A 6,911-nucleotide genomic window follows, 5' to 3' on the forward strand; every position below is an offset into this window, starting at 1 on the left:
GCCCTTGCTCTGCTCACTTATTTTGAGAGCATCTTTTAAATAAAATCTCAAACTGATGTTTTGTCTTGCTTTTCTGAATTGTGTGTGTGTGTGCTCTGTCTCCCCCCCCCCCCCCACACAGCCTGTTTTCAATGATCTCCCCTCCTTACGGCTGCCGTAAGCTCTTGTCAATGAAATATGAATTTTCCCAACCCCCAAAAAATTACGGCGGCCGCACTATTTCCACGGTGGCCTTGCGGTCTGTGTGACTACCTGCGGGCAATCCACCCACGCACGGTTCCCCTACGACTGCTGTGGCAGTCTGCGTCGACCGTGTGCTACGGCTAGAGATTGGAGTATAGGTGTTTGCCTATACAGTGGTGCCCCCAGAATCCCAATTTAATTCGTTCCAGGAGGCTGTTTGGATTGCCAAAAGTTCGATTCCCAAACTATTTTCCCAATAAGAAATAATGGAGTGAATTAATCTGTTCGTGGACCCAAATAAAACCCACTTTCAAGACACTTTAAACTGAAATTCCCCATGTTTAAGGTAAAATAAGATGAGTAAATGACATTCGGTGGCGATGTATTGTATGTAAACTGGTACAATCACCAATCCAAAGGTCCACACATGCTCGAGCTCCGTCCTGGGTTCCGATCGCTCACGCACTCTGTGAGAGCGCTGCCCCTAGGGCAGCTCATCAAACATGATGCCCGCAGAACCACAATCACTTTCATCAAACGCATCGGGCTGACACAATCATGGATATTCCAAATTACAACTGGTTTTGCTGTGAAATTCAATCCTTGCCCGACAGTCCGTCACACCACGTGATCGGATTGCTTTTCTTGTTATTAATTAAAACACAAGATGATTAAATAAACAAACATCATAAATGAAGGTGAAAACACGTGTTAAGGCCAAAGTCACATTTGGCTCGGCGGCCGGAGGGTCTACAAAATGTACGGGCACGAGCAATTATAAAGCGGCCGCAGTATTTCCACGGTCACACAATGTAGCAGTCACATATGTTTTTATTTTTCGGGTAGCCACACTGGGTATTTATAAATTGTGGAGACCGAAAACGTGGGGGTGCCGTACGGTCTTTGATTTGATGTCGCACGGTGACCTTAGGGCGTTCCTGCGGCGGCCATAGAATTTTCAAGGCAGACGCAAGGTGCCCGCAGGGGGACCCTAAGCCGAACGTGCGGCCAGACGGATGGTAACAAATGGGTAAATTTTTTTTTTACCAGTTCTTTTGTTTCGGCTTGTCGAATTTCTACGGCGGATGTAGAAATGAAAAAAGTTATAACTCCGCGTCATAATTCCACAGCGACCTTACGACCTGTAAAATATAGCCATACGGCGTAGGGCCACCCTGAGGCCACCTCAGTTTCTCTGCGGCCGCCGCACGTTTCTGTCAATTCATAGGGCGTACGGCCACCGTATCCTCGCCGTTGAGCAAATGTGACTGAGGCCTAAAGTATCGATCGACACACGAGAGATGCTTTCACGAGGACTTCCACCGACGAACTGAATGAACAAAGCGCGAAGATGCGGCTCGAACAAGTGGGGGAGACACGTGAACAAACAGGAACGCCACGTTGTGTTCAGTTTTTTAAAATGTATTGGGTTTTTTGGGCAAAATTTTCTCGAAAAAATTGTTCGGATTCCAATTTGTTCAAACAATGTGGCGTTCAGATTCTGGGGGCACCACGGTATATTATAGTTATAGTATATTCAGTTATATATACTGGTATATTTTTATTTCAGTAAAAAAAAGAACTGGTATATATACCCACTCGTTACCGTCCGTCTGGCCACACGTTCGCCTTAGGGTCCCCCTGCGGTCGCCTTGCGGGCACCTTGCGTCTGCCTTGAAAATTCTATGGCCGCCGCAGCGACGCCCTCAGGTCACCGTGCGACATCAAATCAAAGACCTTACAGCACCCCCACGTTTTCGGTCTCCACAATTTCTAAATACCCCGTGCGGCTCCCCGAAAAATAAAAACATATGTGACTGCTACATTGTGTGACCGTGGAAATACTGCGGCCGCCGTATAATTCCTAGTGGCCACAGATTTTGGAGACCCCACGGCCGCCGTGGCAAATGTGACCTTGGCCTTCGTAACCCATCGGGTGCTCTCGCATGCATGTTCGTGGCGCGAGGTGCGGCGCTTCTCGCAGGTGTCGGACGGTGCAAAATGGTGCGAGTGGGTGTTTTGCTCACGAAGGATGGGATTCGGGGGCTCTCGTCGCGGCTTTGGACGTGTAAAGAGTGTGGTGGGGGCGGTGGCGCTGAAAGTTCCCTCAGAACGGTGTGGTATTTTCCACAGGTGACGTCGTGTATCCGACCCATCGGCTGCGGACCAGTGGGAGGAGGGGAAGAAATGTGATATGAAGAAGCAGAAAGGCAAGAGCCCTGAGCAAACGGCTCAGAAAGCAGAGAGGGGAGAAGCACAAGACTGAAAGGAGAAACAAATGGGACAATACAAGCTCGCCTGAGCAGAGACTGACAGACTGATAAGGCTCATGAGGGAAGGAACAAAAGCGTGCGAGGGAAAAGGAAGGAAGGTTTCACGAGCCGACTGTGGAAAAGGATCACTCCTTCCACAAGTGTCATCCTGCCCTCTCGATCTTGTTAGCCAGGAAGGATGAGGAGGGTGAATGGCGGCACCTCATCAATGGGGGCCTGAGGAGGAAGAATCTGGGATGCCGGAGAGGACTCGCTAACTGGATCTGGGAACCTCAGGGATGCGGCTGCGTGCCGCCATTGCTTCACATCGGCCACTGCCCTTCTTCCCCATCCGTCTTGTTCCGCATTCTCCTGTATGAGAGAGAGAGAGAGAGAGAGAGAGAGAGAGAGAGAGAGAGAGAGAGAGAGAGAGAGAGAGAGAGTGAGAGAGAGAGAGAGAGAGAGAGAGAGAGAGAGAGAGAGAGAGAGAGAGAGAGAGAGAGAGAGAGAGAGAGAGAGAGAGAGAGAGAGAGAGAGAGAGAGAGAGAGAGAGAGAGAGAGAGAGAGAGAGAGAGAGAGAGAGAGAGAGAGAGAGAGAGAGAGAGAGAGAGACAGAGAGAGAGAGAGAGAGAAAAAAAAAAAAAAATAGCCCAGGAGCATTAAGTGAAGAACACCTAGAAACATGGAAAAAAAATGCAGAAAGCTGATTTTTTTCAGGGATGGTTCTCTGACATCTCCTGAGTAAAAGTGCATAAAATCCTGGAAAATCCCGTTTGTGCTCAACGCGTGGGAAGGCGAAATCCAAGATGGCCGCCGTTTAGCTAATTCCATCAACTGGAAATCAGCTGATATCACATATGGTCATGTAATACATGATTTTAAGGGGTCTTAACGTATGAGGAATTCATTAGTGATGCCCTTTTTTAATCCTAAAGTCATTATAACCCTCTAAATCGAAATTTTGGTAAATTTATTACAAAAAAAGGCATCGGCAATGATCCGTCAGTCATCTTCAACATAGATTAGTCCATCATGACACCAATAGTACTGTAATATATTCTTTTCAATGTTTCTGATGCATTATATAATTACACATTATACTATATTTCCATTATAACCCACACCAACTGTTCTCATGGTAACTCACAAGCATGAGAATTACATGAGAACTCATGAAAATCTTATGTGAAATGACATTTCCAAATGAGAATTTGATGAGGTCACATGTGAAATGAAAATAGTGTTGGAATTATCATGACTTCTCCCATTATAATTTTATTCAAACACAGTTATACTATTTTAAAAGGAAAATGGAAGGATGCACATACAAGCATATGTACATTGATGATAACTTTGCCAGAGAATATGAAAAAGTTAAAAATGAAATTGATAGTGCTTTCTTATCGTATCAAATGATTCCATTTAACTTTATTCATTGTCACTGTTGTTACCATCAAGTGGACATGCATTAGTGCAGTTCTGCCCAATGCATGTCGAGCACATGGCTGAACAGTCTAGACCAGCTTTGCGGCATGAACACTGTTTCCCGCAACCGGTTTTACACCCACATGACACCATGCGTAATACAGAATCAGATGCAGGTGGTCTGTCTGTGTAGATTGGGATGAGCATGTCATCATTGCATTCCCAACCCCAGTCAATTGCCTGTAAGGAGTTGCCCAACTATTCCTGCACAGCATAGTAGGCCCGATAAGCATGATATCTCATAGCTGCAGAATTGGGAGGTAAGCTCTCAAGTTGAAATGATGCAGAAGATGAGGATTTCTTCTTTCGAGTCTTTTTCATCATTTGCAGGTATGATAAAAATCGGCAGTTGTCAAGGGACACACATCTCGTTCGCATTATATAACTTTAAGACAAACATTTCCCCAGCCCTGGCAATTTGTTCATGAGTAGCGTCATTTGCCTTGAAAATATCAAGGAATTTGCAGTCCTTATTCTGTAACACATTTAAGGCTGTCTTTTTACCCACTTTGTACATTGCAGAAACAGTATCACACCCTGTGATACCATGGGAGACAAGCAGATGGTCCCAAACACTCATATGCAAAGCCTCTCTGATACAGTCTGTGCTCTAAATGGCATTATTTGCATATTGCATGTACAAGTTTGGACAAGATCTGTCGATCAGCATAACCAATAAGTCTGTATCTTTTCCCACCAGAATAACTGGATGATCACATCCCTCGGCAAGCTCGATAGCTGAGTTACAAATGAGGAAATCTGCATATCCTTGGCTTTGTCGGCATGTTATACCATTACGGGTTAAAGAAGCCATCAGAGCAGAGATAAATCTAGCTTTGTTCTTGTGGTTGCCAAGAAAAGAAGGCTGGCTACAAGCCACCGACATTTCAAGTTCAAACACAATATCCGGAGATACATTTTTCCCAGTCATACTCCTTCTCTGTTGTCGGAAGTAATGCATCATAAAGTCGCAACACCTCTCGATAGTCATCCGCAAAAGATATGTTACTTAGCATATCGACAAGCTCATGAGACCCAAGATTAGTGTTGATGTACACAGCTATCGCCAACAGAATAGGCGATACAAACAATCTTGGGCGAGCAGCAACTGTTATACCATGTGATAAGCTAAGTACACGACGTTCACATTTATTGCCTTTTATCAGGTGTGATGAAAGCCTTAATAAAAGTGGAGATACCAAATTATCACTACTCTTTAAATCTGAAAACTTGGGATAATGAGACGTATCATCGCATTGACCGCATCTGATCCTCTATTAGAGTTCCTGCCATGTCTACTATGTTCTCAGCTATTAATCCCGTTGCTTTGTAACTATCTCTAAGTATTCTACTTGCTTCATCTAAAAACGTGTAAATGGTCTCTTTTCCATGTTCACTGGTTATTATGAGGCTATCACCATAATGTTCCTGGAGTTTCGTTTTCAGATGTTTAGCTCTGTAACACTCTCTATTGGCAGAGAACTTTTGCATGAGTTTTTCGAGATCAATGATCGAGTACTGATGGATATCACTGGAATCTATGTCTTCACAAAGTTTTTCGAAAGCTCGCTGTTTTAAATCATCCACAGAACCAGAGGGGCGTCCCTTCAGCTTCTTTTCAAAAGCACGGGTTTTGTGGAATTGAACTTGGCAGTGATGATGATATTTAGCCTCAACTGCTACAAGATCCCCAACGTTCTGGACTCTGATGTGAACTTCTTTACCCCAAGTATCATCTCGTTCTAGTGCTTTGGCTATGATGGATGAGAGGAGTTCTGTTGTTTCAGCCTTGTGGATATATTCACGTAGATATATAGCTTGCTTATTATGCTGATCAGTATCCATGTACTTTCCACAATATATGTAGTGTGTTTTGATATTAAAAGTGGGAACGTAGGAACGGCAAATAACTTTACTTTCTCCATCTCCATCATTATCATCACCTCCCATAGCCATGTTCTTGCGTTTTGTAATGTTAGAAGGTCGAGTGTAGTTAGTTTTACAAGATATATGGGCTGGGATCGGAGGATGCTCTTGCAGAAGTTTTTTGTCAACCCCATCCTGGAGTTCCGCACTGATTTTTAGGATGTTGTCGAGTCCTTTTGTGGTAATTACGCTAGCTTCTGAAGTGATGACCTTGTCACAGAGTCGACATATATGCTGGGCTGCCATCGCGCTTTATTCATCTGAAATATAAAGAGAAGTATATGAGGGCAGGATAAAGACATTGTTTGAATCAAAATAAGGAGGCTCAATTGATACCACCAATTTTTAAAGTAATAAAATATGACCATCGGTGTCAACACAGTAATGCTAGAAACCTACAAATCAACAAAAAACAGTTTAGTCACATCCAATAAATATGATAATTGACATCCATTATATTCATTTGTCCGGTTAACATTGGTTGGTGTCATATGTATCCCATGCATGTATAATGCATTTGTACAAAATTTATTTTGTTCAACCGCTCACATGTCATGACCTTTCTTTATATAAAAAAGGGCCATGATATCAATTTTGATGGTATAAATGATGGTTTATATGGAAAAATAACATCGGGAATAAATTCCTCATACCTTAAAACCCCAAGGATCATGTATTACATGACCATATGTGATATTAGCTGATTTCCGGCTGACGGAATTAGCGAAACGGCGGCCATCTTGGATTTCGCGTTCCCACGTGTTCAGCACAAATGGGATTTTTCGGGATTTTATGCACTTTTACTCAGGAGATATCAGAGAACCATCCCTGAAAAAATCAGCTTTCTGCATTTTTTTTCCATCCCTATACTAATGCTCCTGGACGAGAAAGACTGCTTTCCTTTTCTCCATACGTTACTATTATTTTATTTTCAAGTCCTTGGTGTTTTCTTCACCCCTGAGTGAATGATTGCCAAATCTTTTGTTAAAGTAAGATTGAAGAAGAATATGTGTTGTGGTTCAATCTGCTCTTTTGTGCCTTTTTGCTTTCTTGCTTATAAACACT

At 43.4% G+C, this 6,911-nt stretch overlaps 1 protein-coding gene across 1 annotated transcript in view; it reads left to right on the top strand.

The window, feature by feature from the left end:
* The window catches only part of CNN2 (calponin 2), a 36,442-nt gene extending 36,386 nt beyond the window's left edge, over nucleotides 1-56 (top strand). Inside the window, exon 7 of the mRNA XM_085886246.1 lies at nucleotides 1-56. This exon is cut by the window's left edge and continues 2,919 nt beyond it. The gene's annotated coding sequence lies outside the window, so the exon portion shown is untranslated.
* The last annotated feature ends 6,855 nt before the right edge of the window (nucleotides 57-6,911 follow it).

Source organism: Eptatretus burgeri, chromosome 6, assembly GCF_056783735.1.
Source record: "Eptatretus burgeri isolate ZD-2024b chromosome 6, Ebu_testis_v1, whole genome shotgun sequence".
Taxonomy (NCBI): domain Eukaryota; kingdom Metazoa; phylum Chordata; class Myxini; order Myxiniformes; family Myxinidae; genus Eptatretus; species Eptatretus burgeri.